Raw genomic sequence first — 16,897 nt, 5'->3', positions numbered from 1 at the left:
GCGCTCCCGCCGGCGAGGCCCCGCCCGCCAGCTCCTGGGTCGCGGACCCGGGGGGCGGCGGCTTCGCTGCCTGGAAGCGGTGACCCACGACTCCGACAACGCAGCTCGGAATGTCCAGTGGGACATTCAGTTCCCCAAAGTCATCTCTAACCAAAACAAACAACTGAAAAGAAAAAGCCCTGGTTGGAATAGACACATTTTTGTGCGTGTCATGCCGGTTTCTCTAGTAATCGCATCTCGCTTTTTCTCAGGTTTTGAGTCTATGATGAGTACCAGAGTCTCTTTTTTCCCAATTGCAGGAGTCCAGCAGAGACATTGCAAACATTTGTGTCCACCACAGGATTTTCCAAGACATCTCCAAATTCAAACATCTTGTCCCTTGATCCCCTTAAATATAATCCAATATATGAGGCCAATGATGCTGGTATTTTTTTTTTCTTACAAGAAATCTCACAGTAGTCATGCTATGAAAAAAAAAAAAAACTGATCAATTATCTGGATTCCATATTAGAAGACGCAGTTTCTTGCCCTAGCTCCCTCACCAAACATAACCTGGTTTGTGTTGTTGTTTCCTTAAAACCTTAGGCAATCCCTTTCCTTTTCTTACCAGTTCCTACCACAAAAAAGACCTGAAAGAAAGGGAGGAGGGGAGGAAGAAAAGGAGGGAGGAAGGAAGAAAGGATAGAAGGAAGGACGAGAAAGAATGAAAGAAGAATGGGAGAGAGAGAAAAAAGGAAGGAGGGGAAGAGAGAAGGAAAAGGTTTAATGGAGTCTACTTATCTGCCTCGTAACAGTTGAATGGTCACTTCGGGTACTTGGTATCATTAAGGATATAAACAGTACAGGGGAAGGGCTTCTGAGAAGAGAGTCCCGGACAGTGAGGACACACCATGGGAGAAGAAAGGATAGTTCTACTGAGCCCAGCGCTGGTCAGGCTGTTCTCCAAGTGCAGTGTTCATGTCACAATAGTCAGCTTTAGATGGGTCACTGTTGACGTGGAGAAAGTGCAAAGGATGTCAATGAGGACAGTGAGAAATGCCAACCTCCTATTGAAAACAACTGAAGGAAATTGGTGTGGTTAGCCAAGAAAAGATGAAGGAAAAATACAGTAGTTGTATCAGACTTATCGTATGCCTCCCTGGAGGATATTGGTTCATTCAACAATTATCTCCTGAACTCTAGCTATGTGGCAGGCACTGTGGGCGTGTGTGAATGAGGCACAGGCCCTGCCTTCTGGTAGCTTATCTATTGTTAAGGCAAGCAATTGTCGTCTCTGCCAGGGGCTCCTGCAGGAAGACACAGGGAGTGTCAGTGGGGCACACAGGAGGCAGCTTCGTCTGGTATTTAACAATGTGGGTTCTGGAACCTGAATACCTGGCCTTGAATCTCAGCTCTGCTACTTACTGTGCGACCCTGGACAAGTCATTCAACCTCCCTGTTCAGTACCTGCCCCATTGGGATGCTCAGCAGATTCAAGGGCTTAAGATCTGTGAAGTGCTTAGAAGAGGGCCCAGCACACAATAAACACAGGGTGATAATAGGTGATGCTTAAGGCTCCCCAGCTTATCAACCCTATGAGGGTCACCACAGCATTATGTAATATTTTACTGCTTATAAAGCACATGCATAATATATCATTTAATATTCCCCTAAGAACCTGTGAGGTGAGCAAAAAGGGTGTATTTATTTTCAGATATGCTGTGTTTCAGAGATGCTATGATATGCTATACTTCAGAGATGCTATGTGGCTTTCTCAAGGCCATGTGACAATTTAAGATTTAACAGTCTAATTGAGTGCACTGGGTGGGCCAAGCTTTCCTGAATGTCTTTTTGGTTTTTTTTAAAGACAGAGTCTCACTCTCTCACCCAGGTTGGAGTGCAGTGGCACCATCGTAGCTCACTGCAGCCTTGAACTCCTCAGCTCAAACGATCTTCCTCCTCGGCCTCTGAATTTCCTTCTTGGCAGGAGCCAGGAGACTAGTGGCTGCACTCAGTTAATGGAAGAGCTGCAAATGGGAAGATAAGAAAGAGAATAAGAAAGGTCAGTATATCCTGGCACAGCCCACACCTGGCTGTGGCTGAGAATTCACCTTTATGTGGAAACAGTGGTCAAGATAAGGGGCTGGTGCCCCAAAGTATCTAAATCATCACATAGCTGACAACTTCCCAAAGATGGAGGAAGCGACACAGAGCTCCTTAAAACTCTAGCACCTTCCACAGTTCCTGCTTCAGAAAAGGAGCTTAATAAATGTTATCTGAATTGAGATATAGTGTTAATAGTGCTCTTTCCAGAACACTGTGACTTAATTAGGCTTCAGAGGACTGTGAGAACCTCACCCTTATCTTCACACTGGCTCGATGTGGGAGAAATGTTCTTATTCTAAGATCTATTCAGCAGAGAGATCTTTATAACTCCCACTGCCTGGGTATACGGTGGAGGGAGGGAAATGCCTTTTCTTTTTCTTTTTTCCTTTCTCTCTCTCTGTGTGTGTGTGTGTGTGTGTGTGTGTGTGTGTGTGTGTGTGTTTCTTTTTCCTGCTCTGAAAAACCTGTCAGAGCCAGCAAAAGGGTGTGGGACCTAGGAACAAGGCCAAAGGGGTGAGTGAACATGAGTCAAACATTTTCCTGATGAGAATTGACATCATAATTCCAACCCCCCACCTCCCCTCCGCCCCGCCAACCTTCCAAGATCCAGTTTCCTGTGAAACTCCTTCCCCCAATTGCTTCCTGGAGATAAGCCGCTTTTCCAGGATTCTGTCCCTCTGTGTCCAGGTACTCCCCTGCACCTTGCTAAGTGCCCATCCCTCCATCGCCTCCTCTTCATTGGAGTTTTTCTTTACATTCTTGCCTCACATATTTTTATATTTACCTTCAGACCAAATGGCTCAAAACCAAACTGGATAATGTCTCCAGGCCTCAGGAGTCAGCAAGACTTGTTTTTAAGGCAAATATTCCTTAGTTAATTCCCTAGATTTGAAAACTTCCCAGTTCCATTTCTACCTCGCAGAATGGCCATTGGCAGCCTCACCTTTCTAAGCTTCCTTTTCTTCATCTTCAAATGGAAACTATGTCATGGGTTTCTGGAGGATCAAATGAGATCATGTGTGTACTATGGACTGAATTGTGTCCCCCATCCCCAAATTCATATGTTGAAGTCCTATCCCTCAATGTTATGGTATTTGGAAATGGAGCCTTTGGAGGTGATTAGGTTGAGATGAGGTCAAGAGGCTGGTGCCCTCATGATGGAATTTGTGCCCTTATAAGAAGAAATACTAGATAGTTTGTGATCTCTCTGTGCCATGGGGACATGGAAAGAAGACAGTCATCTGCAAGCCAGGAAGAGGACTGTCACCAGGAACCAAATTATCAGGAACTGTAAGCTAAATTTCTGTTGTTTCAGCCACCCAGGCTACAATGTACTGAATGTTTATATCCCCCCAAATGTGTATGTTGATATCCTGGCCCTCAAGGTGATGGTATTAGGAAATATTAGGGCCTTTCAGAGGTGATTAGGTTATGAAGGCTGAGCCCTCATGAATGGGATTAGTGCCCTTATAAAAGAGGCCCCAGAGAGCTGATTTGCCTCTTCCACTATCTTCGAACACAGCAAGAAGACAACCATCTATACAAGGACGAAGACATTCACCAGACACCAAATCTGCCAGCCATTTGCTCTTGGACTTCCCAGTTTCCAAAACTGTGAGAAATAAATGTTTGTTTATAAGTCACATAGTTTATGATATTTGATTGGAGCAACCCAAAGGGACTAAGACACAGTCTATGGTAGTTTGTACAGTGGCCTGTTTGTGTGGAACAAAATACACTCAATGTGCTTTTTCCTGTTCTCCCACTTAACAACCACAACCAACACAGAAGACCTGTGTGACCAGATGTGTGGGGGGTTTTCCCCACCAACAAGCAAGCAATCAACTCTGCAGTGGGGCACCAGCTGTATGTCCTAATTCAATTCCAACACTCTCTACCTGGAGATAGCATCACATCCCACAGGGTGAGGGCTCAGTCGGCAAGACTCCACCCTCCACTTCAAACACCAGTCACAAGTCCAGGTCTCCAGAACTTCTGACTGCCTGGCTATAAATTGGGGTTCCCACAACACCCTCCTCAGGTTCAACTAATTTGTTAGAGTGGCTCACAGAACTCAGGGAAACAGGTTTACTGGTTTCTTAAGAAGGATATTTCATTTCATTTATTGAGACAGAGGTACAATCACCACTCACTGTAGCCCAATATTTATTTACTTATTTATTATTTATTGAAACAGAGGTACAATCACCACTCACTGCAGCCTCAACCTCCCTGGGCCCAAGCAATGCTCCCACTTCAGCTTCCCAAATAACTGGGAATGCAGGCATGCACCACCACACCCAGCTAATTTTTATATTTTTTGTAGAGATGGGGTTTCACCATGTTGCCCAGGCTGGTCTCCAACTCCTAGGCTCAAGTAATCTGCACACCTTGGCCTCCCAAAAGTGCTGAGATTACAGGCATGAGCCACTACACCCAGCCAAGAAGGATATTTTAAGGGTTACAAATAAACAGCCAGATGAAGAGACACAGAAGGTGAGGTCTGGAAGGGTCCTGGGTGCAGGAGCTTCTGTCCCCATAGAGTCAGGGTGCTCTGCTTTGCCAACACATGGATGAGTTCTTGTTCACCTCCCTGTAATCCTCCATGTGTTCAGCTGTCTGGCAACTCTCAGAATCCTGTTCCTTCTGGGTTTTATGGAGGCTTCATTATGTAGGCATGATTGATTAAACCACTGGTCATTGACTTAATCTTCAGCCCCTTCTGGTGACCAGCTCTCATCCTGAAGCTACCTAGGAGCTGCCAGCCTACAGTCAACTCACTAGCATACAGAAAGACATTGCTTTGGAGTTTCTAAGCATTTTAGGTGTTTTATGCCAGGAAACAGAGTCAAAAACCAGATACGTATTTCGCAATATCATACAGCCCAAGCTGACATGAGAAAGCATATAAACTCTCATTTTTTCGCTCATTCATTCATTCCACAAACCTGCATTGAATGCTTCTCATGTGTCACACACTGTGCCAGGAACTAGAGATTTAGCAGTAAACCAAACACAGCCCCTGCCTTCGTGAGCATAAAGTCCACTGGGGAGGACTGACAGATAATTATAAAAATAAATAACTATTAGAATTGTGATCAGTTCTGTGCAGAAGCACAGGGGTCCACGGGAGTAGTAAACCCACCTAACTCCAAAAAATCAGGATTTATTCTCTGGGAAAATGACATGTAAGCTGATGAGCTAAGCAAAGGTATGGAGGTAGGGAAGTAGAGAGAAGAGAGGAGAAAGCTCCAGACAGTGGGAATAGCATGTTTAAAGAGCTTGAAGTAGAAAAGAGCACAGCTCAAATGAGGTACAAAACAAACCCAGTGTGGGTGAATCATAGTGAGGAAGGCAGAGCCAGACTGGAGTTGAGGTCAAAGAGGCTGGTGGAAACTTGGTGGCCTTTGTAAGAAATCTGAAATGCGCCGGGCGCGGTGGCTCAAGCCTGTAATCCCAGCACTTTGGGAGGCCGAGACGGGCGGATCACGAGGTCAGGAGATCGAGACCATCCTGGCTAACACGGTGAAACCCCGCCTCTACTAAAAAAATAAAAAAAAACTAGCCGGGCGTGGTGGCGGCCGCCTGTAGTCCCAGCTACTCGGAGGCTGAGGCAGGAGAATGGCGTAAACGTGGAAGGCAGAGCTTGCAGTGAGCTGAGATCTGGCCCCTGCACTCCAACCTGGGTGATAAAGCGAGACTCTGTCTCAAAAAAAAAAAAAAAAAAAGAAAGAAGAAATCTGAAATGCATGCCAAAAGCAAAGGAGCCGAGGATGTGAAGCCAGGCAGTGACACTATCAGATGCGCATTTTTATTTTTTATGTATGTATGTATTTATTTATTTTTTATTTTATTTTATTTGAGACGGAGTGTACTCTTGTCGCCCAGGCTGGAGTGCAATGGCACAATCTCAGCTCATTACAACCTCTGCCTCCTGGGTTCAAGCGATTCTCCTTCCTCAGCATCCTGAGTAGCTGGGATTACAGGCACGCGCCAGCATGCCCGGCTGATTTTTGTATTTTTAGTAGAGGCGGGGTTTCACCATGTTGGCCAGGCTGGTCTTGAACTCCTGACCTCAGGTGATCTGCCCAACTCGGTCTCCCAAAGTGCTGAGATTATAGGTGTGAGCCACCATGCCTGGACAGATACGTATTTTTAAATCCCCAAATGGGAGACCAGTAGTCCAGCCTAGCCTGCATGCACCACTTGCTAGCCTATTCTGTAAATGGCACACATTCTATAACAACACCCTCAGGATTTTCAGTAAATCATATCGGCTCCATCCTCAATACATGTGATTAGGTTAAGCTGACCATATCCCCAGTTCCAAGAGTGGGCGTGTGACCCAAAATTTGCAGGTTGTGCCCCAACCTTAGAGTTTTTGGTGCCCATGGTATAAGTGATAGAAAATAGCACTACTGCTCCAATGCTTTAGGATTAATGTATGTGCAATACAACTATGCAAAAGGCCTTTAGGGAGCAACAGAGATCCTCTTCAGCTTCCATATAACTGTGGCTACTAAGGGAGAGGGAAGGAAGATGATCTAAACTAGGCTGGGAGCTTCCTGAGGGCAGAACCAATTATGCTTAGAGAAAAAGCTAAATGTGTACATAGACTGAGCATCCTTAATCTGAAAATCCAAAACTTAAAATGCTCCAATGAGCTTTTCCTTTGAGTGTCATGTCAGCACTCAAAAAGTTTCAGATTCTGAAGCATTTTGAATTTTGGATTTTTAGATTAGAGATACACAACCTGTATAGCACATATAGTATTCCAAGCACTATTCTAAACACTTTGTACAAATCAACTCACTTAGCCTTATAAGCCTTATAAGCATCCCTATAACAGAGGTACCGTTTTCATCCCTGTTTTAGACATTATAAAACTGAAGTACAAGGAAGTTAGGTAACTTGGCTAAGGCCACACAACTAGTAAGTGGTAGAGCCAGATCTTGAACTAAAATAGGATCTTTCCTCATCCCATAATCTTACCACTATGCTACATCAGTCTTAAACACCACCAGAGAAATATTTGGGTTCCTTACATCAGTCTTCCTAACACCTACAACAGTGCCTGCCATATAATTAGTGCTTAATAAATATTAAATGGGGTCAGGCACGATGACTCATGCCTGTAATCCCAACACTTTGGGCGGCCGAGGCAGGCAGATCACGAGGTCAGGAGTTCAAGACCAGCCATGGCCAGCATGGTGAAACCCCAACTCTGTTAAAAATAAATACTAAATGGATGGCTACATGTATAAAATCATATTCTCCAGATCATTTCACACTGTGTATACACATTTGGTTCAAAGTTGGTCCCTAAAATATTTTTATAATAAATCCATGAAATCAATGTGGTTTCTCTTAGATTTCCCTAGAATAATATCTAAATCTAAATAATAATGATACCTATAAAGTATCTAATTTAGGCTGGGTGCGGTGGCTCACATCTGTAATCCCAGCACTTTGGGAGGCCAAGACGGGTGAATCACGAGGTCAGGAGATCTAGACCATCCTGGCCAACATGGTGAAACTCCATCTCTACTAAAAATACAAAAATTATCTGGGCATGGTGGCGCGTGCCTATAGTCCCAGCTACTTGGGAGGCTGAGGCAGAAGAATTGCTTAAACCTGGGAGGCGGAGGTTGCAGTGAGCCAAGATCGCGCCACTGCACTCCAGCCTGGTGACAGAGCGAGATTCCATATTAAAAAAAAAAAAAAAAAAGTTTCTTTTAAACCAACACCATAAATATAAAATACAAGTTGTACTTAGCTCTCTTCACTACGACCTTTTAAGTTCATGACTATCTGGAGATTACTACTGGAACCATAGGTTCATAAAACCAGAATGAACCCAAAAGTCATCTGGCCCACACTCGCCTTTAAAACCATCTACATCACGCGGTACTTCCTTCTGTAGCTGTTAAACAACTACAATAATTGTATTAAATATCTATAGCATATTGAACATATACAAAAATATTATGTTCTTCCACATTAAAGACTAGATTCCTTAAGGTCTAGAACTATGACTTAGTTATTCTTGTAATCTAAGCCCTTGATTATTGCCTGGAATCCAAGAGTCATTCACCACATCGTCATCTGTTAGTTCTGGTTCCTGTCTCTGAGGACACACAAAACAAGTCTACTTCTTCTATATGATGGTCCTTCAAATATATTAAGATGTGTGTGGCCGGGCACAGTGGCTTATGCCTGTAATGCCAACACTTTGGGAGGCCGAGGCAGATGGATCACAAAGTCAGGAGATCAAGACCATCCTGGCTGACACGGTGAAACCCCATCTCTACTAAAAATACAAAAATCAGCCGGGCACGGTGGCAGGCTCCTGCAGTCCTACTCGGGAGGCTGAGGAAGGAGAACGGCGTGAACCCGGGAGGCGGAGTTTGCAATGAGCCAAGATCGTGTCACTGCACTCCAGCCTGTGCTACAGAGTGAGACTCCATCTCAAAATAAATAAATAAATAAATAAAATAAAGATGTTCGCATCCCAAATCTTTTTTTGTTTTGAGCTAAACATGCCCATTTACTTCAACCATATTTCCTCCTGGAAGGGAGTTTCAAGTCTCTGCCTCTTTGCAGAGGCGGTCTCTCACTCCCACCAGCCTTGGTTTGGTTAACAGCCATCTTAACATTTGGGGCTCTGACTAGATGGTGTGACTTAACTAGTGTGATAGCCAGCCTCCAGGATGGTCCCTGAGAGACTTATCAACTTGTGTGCAAGACATTCTGTAGTTCCCTCCCACAGTGAATAGAGGTGACCTGTGTGACCAACAGGATTTGTGAAAGTGACCATGTGTGACTTCCAAAGCTAAGCTATAAAAGACATGACAGATTTTATCTTATTCCTTTAACTTACTCATTCTGGAGGAAGCCACTCACCATGTCATGAGGACACTCAAACAGGCCTATGGAGAGACTCACATGAACAGGAACTGAGGCTTTCTGCCACTCATGGGAGTGAGCCACCCTAAAATTGGATCCTCCAGCCCCAGCCAAGCAGCCCCAAATAACATCTTGACTGCAACCCCACAAGAGACCTTGTGCCAGACCACCCAGCCATTCACCAATTCCTAACCTCCAGAGACTATCAGAAATGACAAATGTTTATTGCTGTTTTAAGCTACCAAGTTTGGGGCAATTGGTTATGTAGCAATAGATGACTAATACAGCAAGGCTAGAAGAAAGAGGGACTTAGCCCTTTCTTCCTGACCCTGGATATAATAAGAAACAGTAGAAAGACAAAGAAAAATAGATCAAACTATTAATTTTTAAAGTCATAGGTTTTAGGCTGGGCACAGTGGCTCATGTCTGTAATCCCAGCACTTTGGGAGGCTGAGGCAGGCAGATTACAAGGTCAAGAGATCGAGACCATCCTGGCCAACATGGTGAAACCCTGTCTCTACTAAAAAAATTCAAAAATTAGCCGAGTGTGATGGTGCACACCTGTAGTGCCAGCTACTCAGGAGGCTGAGGCAGGAGATCGCTTGAACCCGGGAGGCGGAGGTTGCAGGGAGCTGAGATAGCGCCATTGCACTCCAGCCTGGGTGACAAGAGGGAAACTCCATCTTTAAAAAAAAAAAAAAAAAAAAAAAAAAAAAGTCATAGTTTTTTTCCTCTTCTGTGTGTCTTTGTGTAAAATTTCTTAAGGGATATTTTTAATTAAGTTGTTTTATGTCTCTGTTAAGTGCCATACTTAATTTACATAGACACTTAAAACATGGCTTTTAAGACACTGGTTTTCACTTTTAAGATCTGAGAGGCACAAGCAATTTTTTTTTGCCCCTGAATGCATGCTGAGAAAATCTACTCTTTATCCTTTGGAACTGTCACTTGGAGCCAATGGCCTTCTTACACACCAGTGTTAAGATTTTCTGTAGTTCTTTGCACATGGTACAGGGAAAAGTTGGATTTAATAGTTATAATCATGTTGGCCTCACTTAATTGAGATTAGGAAATGCCCAGCTTCATCTGGGAACTCAAAAGAGAAGTTGTTTCTATGTTCTGCCACTACCACCTCCACCTACAACACACACACACGCACACACACATATGCACACACAGGCCTTGCTATGGCGTTTTTTCCCTATTTTTAATTTTTTCTTATATTTATATGATTTTTTTCTGAATATGTCTACTTTTTGAATTCATACTTTTCGTTTTTTTTTTTTTTTTTTTTTTTTTTTTTTTGAGACGAAGTCTTGCTCTGTGGCCCGGGCTGGAGTGCAGTGGCCAGATCTCAGCTCACTGCAAGCTCCGCCTCCCGGGTTCACGCCATTCTCCTGCCTCAGCCTCCCGAGTAGCTGGGACTATAGGCGCCCGCCACCTCGCCCGGCTAGTTTTTTGTATATTTTTAGTAGAGACGGGGTTTCACCGGGTTAGCCAGGATGGTCTCGATCTCCTGACCTCGTGATCCGCCCGTGTCGGCCTCCGAAAGTGCTGGGATTACAGGCTTGAGCCACCGCGCCCGGCCGAATTCATACTTTTCAAATGTCTTTCTTTTCTACTTTATTGGCTAGTATGTCTCAACCTCTTCTTAACCTGAGAGTTACTCTTATGTAGAACTAAAACGTTTTAAAAAATTCTCAGCTGGGCACAGTGGTGCACGCCTATAATCCCAACACCTTGTGAGGCCAAGGCAAGATAATTGTTTGAGCCCAAGAGTTTGAGACCAGCCTGGGCAACATGGTGAGACCCTGTCTCTGAAAAAAAAAAAAAAAAAAAAAAAATTTAAATTCACTAGGCGTGGTGGCATGCAACTGTAGTCCCAGCTACTCAGGAGGCTGAGGTGGGAGGATCACTTAAGCCAGGGAGGTCAAAGCTGCAGTGAGCTGTGATTGTGTCACTGTATTCACCTGGGCAACAGAGTGAGACCTAGGCTCCAAAAATATATAAAAATAAAATAAATTCTCTCAAGTCAGTTAACTTTAAGGTGTCAATATCCAGGGTATTACCTTGCTCTCAGTGACTTTAAGCATGTAAAGAGATACCTGAATTCAAGCTTTGAGGATCATCTGGTGACTCAGCACTTGATATATTTAAAGATATCAATGTGTCCTTTGAAGCTGTAATGGACTGTGAGGTAATCTGAAGGTCCAGAAAACTAAATACATGTTAGTTACTGGAAGAATAACTTAGTCTTGGAGAAACAAAAGAGTTTTAAGTGAACGTCTTCAGAAATCTTGCTATTAACTTTTTCTGCTGTAGTTAATCACACCATTTGGAGGACATTTGGATATGAACATGTAAAGGAATACAATATCTTTATTCAGAAAAATAAGGGGAAAAATCAGGCAAAGAAAAAAGTAGAAATAATATTTATTTATTTTTATTGTTATTTTGAGACTGAGTTTCACTCTATCACCCATGCTGGAATGCAGTGGCTCCATCTCAGCTGACCACAACCTCTGCCCACTGGGTTCAAGCAATTCTTGTGCCTCAGCCTTCTGAGTAGCTGGGATTACAGGCACTTGCCACCATGCCCGGCTAATTTTTGTAGTTTTATTAGAGACCGGGTTTCACCATTTTGGCCAGGCTGGCCTCGAACTCCTGACTTCAAGTGATCCACCCGCCTCAGCCTCCTAAAGTGCTGGGATTACAGGTGTGAGCCACTGTGCTGGCCATATTTATATCAGTGTTTACATAGTGCTTAATATTTTACAAAACATGTTCATTTGCAATGTCACCTCTGACCCTCACCATACCCCAGTGTTGTAAACAGAGAAATATTCATCCCATTCTATAAACTTCAGAGAAAACTGAAGTTAAATGACTTACTCAGGCTGGGCATGGTGGCTCACACCTGTAATCCCAGCACTTTGGGCAGCTGAGGCAGGAGGTTTGCTTGAGCTCGGGAGTTCAAGAACAGCCTGCGCAACATAGCAAGACCTCGTCTCTACTAAAAATTGAAATATATTAGGTGGGCGTGGTAGAGCACAGCTGTAGTCCCAGTTATTTGGGGGGCTCAGGCAGGAGAATTGCTTGAGCCAGGGAAGCCAAGACTGCAGTGAGCCATGATCATGCCACTGTAGTCCAGCCTGGGCAATAGAGTGAAAACCTGTCTAAAAAAAAAAATAAATAAACTAATTAATTAAATTAATTTTTAAAAATGACCTACTCAAGCTCAAATGACTCCTAAAAGCTGAAATACAGCTAAGGCCTAAGGCTTCTGCTGTAGGTAAAAGTTTCCACTGCAAGGGAGAAAAGATAAATAAGAAGGAAAAAATATGAGCAACGAGAAAATAAAGCTAACTGGTTTTATTCAGTATAATGAGCGATTGTTGAGTGGTTATTTTTAAAGTCTATATGCTTCCCCAAAGATTTTACAATCCCATGATGATATTTAAGAAACTGGGCATTTCTCCATCAGCCAGGAAGGACATTGATGTTGAGAACAATAACTACCATGGCTTCCACTGTTTTGAAGAAATTTCAGATGCATAGACTTCTGGCCGGGTGTCTGTGATTTCATATTGTCAGAGCATTTCTTGTAATGCTGTGGGTTGCAGCTCTTTTGAAGTTTACATGGCTGAACCAAGAAAGAAGATATATGCAGATTTCTACAGAAACTATGATTCCATGAAATATTTTGAAGAGATGAAGAGGGCTGGTATCTTTCAGAGTGCAAAGTGATTTTGGAATGTTAAGAATGTTTTGGGATTGAGTTCCTCAGAAGTTTGTCACTGACCTGTGTTCCTGAACTATGAAACATGAATATGTGGGCTAAGGAATCATTCGTACTGATAAATAAACAATTATAAATTTTGAAAAAGGAACTGAGGAAACTGGGTTAACTCAACACGTGTTGTCCTTTTTATCGTCCGTGTAATGCAGCTAATTACACGTGTAATGCAGTATTCATTCATAAAGTTGTGGGAGGATTAAAATGAGACAATATATGACAAGTACTCAACGTTAGTTGTTATTGAGGATGTTGTTATTTTAATCAGGATGGACAAAATTCTAGATAAAGAGAAGATATGCATTTTCATGCTATTATAATCAGCCAACTACAAATTCTCTTTCTTCAGTTCTTTTTTCTAGAGAATGAAGGCAATATTCCTTTCTAGTTGCCTCCTTCACAGAAAAAATTCACCAGAATGAATCATGTTCTCAGCACCGTCTTCTTGTAGAAATACAAGAAGATCCTGCAACCATTTTTCTCTTCCAGTCTTTCTCCTTGCCATTCTGAGCAAAGCCATACTGCAGGGTGGTAGAAAGGGTATATGAATGGTCATTCATTCAGACTTACGTGGCTGTCTGCAATTTAAGAGTTCAATGGCTGAACTGGAAAGAACAGCCAGCATGATTTTATTGTTTTCTGAGATTCGTATGAACAGCTCACACTATCTATGAGAGGTTCATTGAGATGGCAATGCACCTGTCATCTAAGGAACAGACAGATTATTTTGCTGAGGATGAGCATAGTCACTAGCCTATAAGAGGTTTCTCCACAAGAATATGCTTCCTCAGCCGGGCACAGTGGCTCACGCCTGTAATCCCAGCACTTTGGGAGGCCGAGGCGGGCGGATCACGAGGTCAGGAGATCGAGACCATCCTGGCTAACACGATGAAACCTCGTCTCTACTAAAACTGCAAAAGTTAGCTGGGCGTGGTGGCGGGCGCCTGTAGTCCCAGCCACTCAGGAGGCTGAGGCAGGAGAATGGCATGAACCCGGGAGGCGGAGCTTGCAGTGAACCGAGATCGCCCCACTGCACTCCCGCCTGGGCCACAGAGGGAGACTCTTGTCTCAAAAAAAAGAAAAACCAAAACAAAAAAGAGAATATGCATCCTCAAAATGTACTTGCAAGACTGTTGAGACTACTGCTTACCTTAGACATGATCCCACTTTGGCCCGAAGATCCCACTCTGCCAGTGGGTGACCTGTTGTTCAAGGGCATATCACATGAGCAGGTGAGCATTCTTATTAGTGTCCCCGAGCAGCTATCAATTCACAATTATAGCATGAATGTTGACTAAATCAGAGACCATGCAAACCCACCTACACCCTGTGACATCAGCATGTGATTCTATTCTGCCCTTCCTGATTTGAGATGCTTTAGGAATGATGTAACTTGGCAAAGAAATCCTAAGTCAAAAATTTTTTTATCATAATCTCAGATCAACTAAGAGTGATGCCAATCAACCCATGAATGTAATGTTTCTCACATGTGGATTCTATAATTAGTGCTTACTAATAGAGTTTTCTTCAAGTTACTGAAATGAGTTTACAAACTTTAGGTAGCTCAGGACCCTACCCTCATATATATGTGAGATTTCATTTTTATAAATGCCACTGTCAAAGGGTCAGATGTTGCTTTTTATTCTCATTGCTAGGATGGTTAAAAGCAACATTTTGAGCATCACAGAGCAGAGCAGTCCAGTCAAATTTAATCCAGTCAGATTAGGATCATACCATTAGAGAACAGTTCCGCACTCTTTTCTAATTCCTCTTTTGTTTCTGGATCATAATTAAAATAATATAGAAACAATCTTATTAATAAAGCTTGAATTATATTTGTCTGTATTGAGCTGGCCTTTCATCTTTCTGTCACACAACCTTAAAAGATCTCTTATGATTTATTTATTTATTTATTTATTTATTTATTTATTTATTGTTTTGAGATGGAGTCTCTGTCCCCAGGGCTGGAGTGCAGTGACACGATCTTGCCTCACTGCAACCTCCGCCTCCCAGGTTCAAGCAATTATCTGGCCTCAGCCTCCCAGGTAGCTGGGATTACAGGCATGCACCACCACACCGCATTAATTTTGTACTTTTAGTAGAGATGGGGTTTCACTACGTTGGCCAGACCGGTCTCAAACTCCTGACCTCAAGTGATCTGCCCACCTTGGCCTCCCAAAGTGTTGGGATTACATACGTGAGCCACCATGCCTGGCCTCTCTTATGATTTGTTAACTATTATCTTTACGTTTTCCTGCGTGACATTAAATTATACAATCTTTGAAATTTTACTGTATACTTTCTTTTCCAAGTTAGTGTTAAAACTTCCCCTTACAGAGCCAGGTGTGGTGGCCCATGCCCGTAATCCTAGCAATTTGGGAGGCTGAGGTGGGCAGATCACTTGAGATCAGGAGTTCCAGACCAGCCTAGCCAACATGGTGAAACCCCGCCTCTACTAAAAATATAAAAATTAGCTGGGCATGGTGGTGGGTGCCTGTAATCCCAGTTACTCAGGAGGCTGAGGCAGGAGAATTGCTTGAACCTGGAAGGCAGAGGTTGCAGTGAGCTGAGATTGAGCCACCACACACTCCAGCCTGGGTGACAGTGCAAGACTCTGTTTAAAACAAACAAACAAACAAACAAACAAACAACAAAACTTCCCCTTCTAGAAAACTGACTTTTATCCTTTTGCTTTTTGTCCCATTTTTTCCTATATTCTCTTTCTCCTGAAATACATTATTTCTTTCCTTTCACCATAATCACAGTGATCTTTTTTATTTTTCTTATTTCTTTTACTAATATCTCAAAGATGTTTTAATTGCTCACTGAAAACTTTGTTAAATTTAAACCAAAAGACATTTTGAAGATTAATGTTTAAGAAAATGTCTTCACACTTAAACTGCATAGCAGATATAAAAATATTTCTTAAAAACAGGAAAAATAAGCCCAATGCGGTGGCTCATGCCTGTAATCCCAGCACTTTGGGAGGCTGAGGTGAGTAGATCACAAGGTCAGGAGTTCGAGACCACCCTGGCCAACATAGTGAAACCCTGTCTCTACTAAAAAATACAAAAATTAGCTGGGTGTGGTGGCACGTGCCTGTAGTCCCAGCTACTCGGGATGCTGAGGCTGGAGAATCACTTCAACCTGGGAGGCAGAGGTTGCAGTGAGCCGAGACTATGCCATTGCACTCCAGCCTGGGTGACAGAGTGAGACTCTGTCTCAAAAAAAAAAAAAAAAGAAAAATATTGGTCAAAGTGACGCGTATTCTATCCTCTCTGGGACATTGGTTAACAATTATCAACTGCTGAAATCAGCACAGTCCAATGTGAATTTATTCTGAGAAAAATCTAACACACTTCTAGAAAAAGTAAGGGGGGAGAGTAATAAGGTTTTTATTTGTGTCGATTACTACGCTTCAAGTTGCAATTAATGAAACTCAATTCAAACTGCCTCAATAAATAAAAAGCATTTATTAGCTTCACTGATGGTTGAACTCCAGAGGTGGGACAGGGAAGGTGCGATATTATCAGGCCTCCAGCTCCATTTCTTTGCAATTCTCTAGGCTCTATATCTGTGTGTCAGATTCTTCTCTCTTCTCTGCAAAATGACTGCAGAAGATCCAGTCCTGTCATTTACACACTACACTCTTCAGATCATAAGAGAGGATTAGTGTTCTTGAAATATCCCCCCAAAAGTTCTACAATTTGCTTTATTGTACCTTTTCAGGTCACATGCCCTTTACCAAACCAATCAATCATTGTGGAAGGTATAATGTGTAATGATTGGCTAAGCCTAGATCACATGTTCTCCTTTGGAGCCAGAAGTAATGTCAATTTCCCCAAAATTACAAGACTGAAATAAAACATGAACACAATAGAAACAACTAACTGATGTTAATTATAAATATATTGGAGAAATATTGGCCTATACAACCTCTTAATTCAAACACAGTCTTGAAAATGGAGAAGACTTCAAACCTGGAGAATAAGCATTGAGAAGACACCAGCCTAGTGACATTTACTATCACTAAAACTTAATGTAAGGAACCATTAAAGCATAAGTCCATTAGGAGAAATCTTATTCTGTTTTGTTCACCACTTTTCCCTA

The sequence above is a fragment of the Rhinopithecus roxellana genome, chromosome 2, assembly GCF_007565055.1.
Source record: "Rhinopithecus roxellana isolate Shanxi Qingling chromosome 2, ASM756505v1, whole genome shotgun sequence".
NCBI lineage: Eukaryota > Metazoa > Chordata > Mammalia > Primates > Cercopithecidae > Rhinopithecus > Rhinopithecus roxellana.
Note: the sequence above shows the minus strand (reverse complement) of the source record.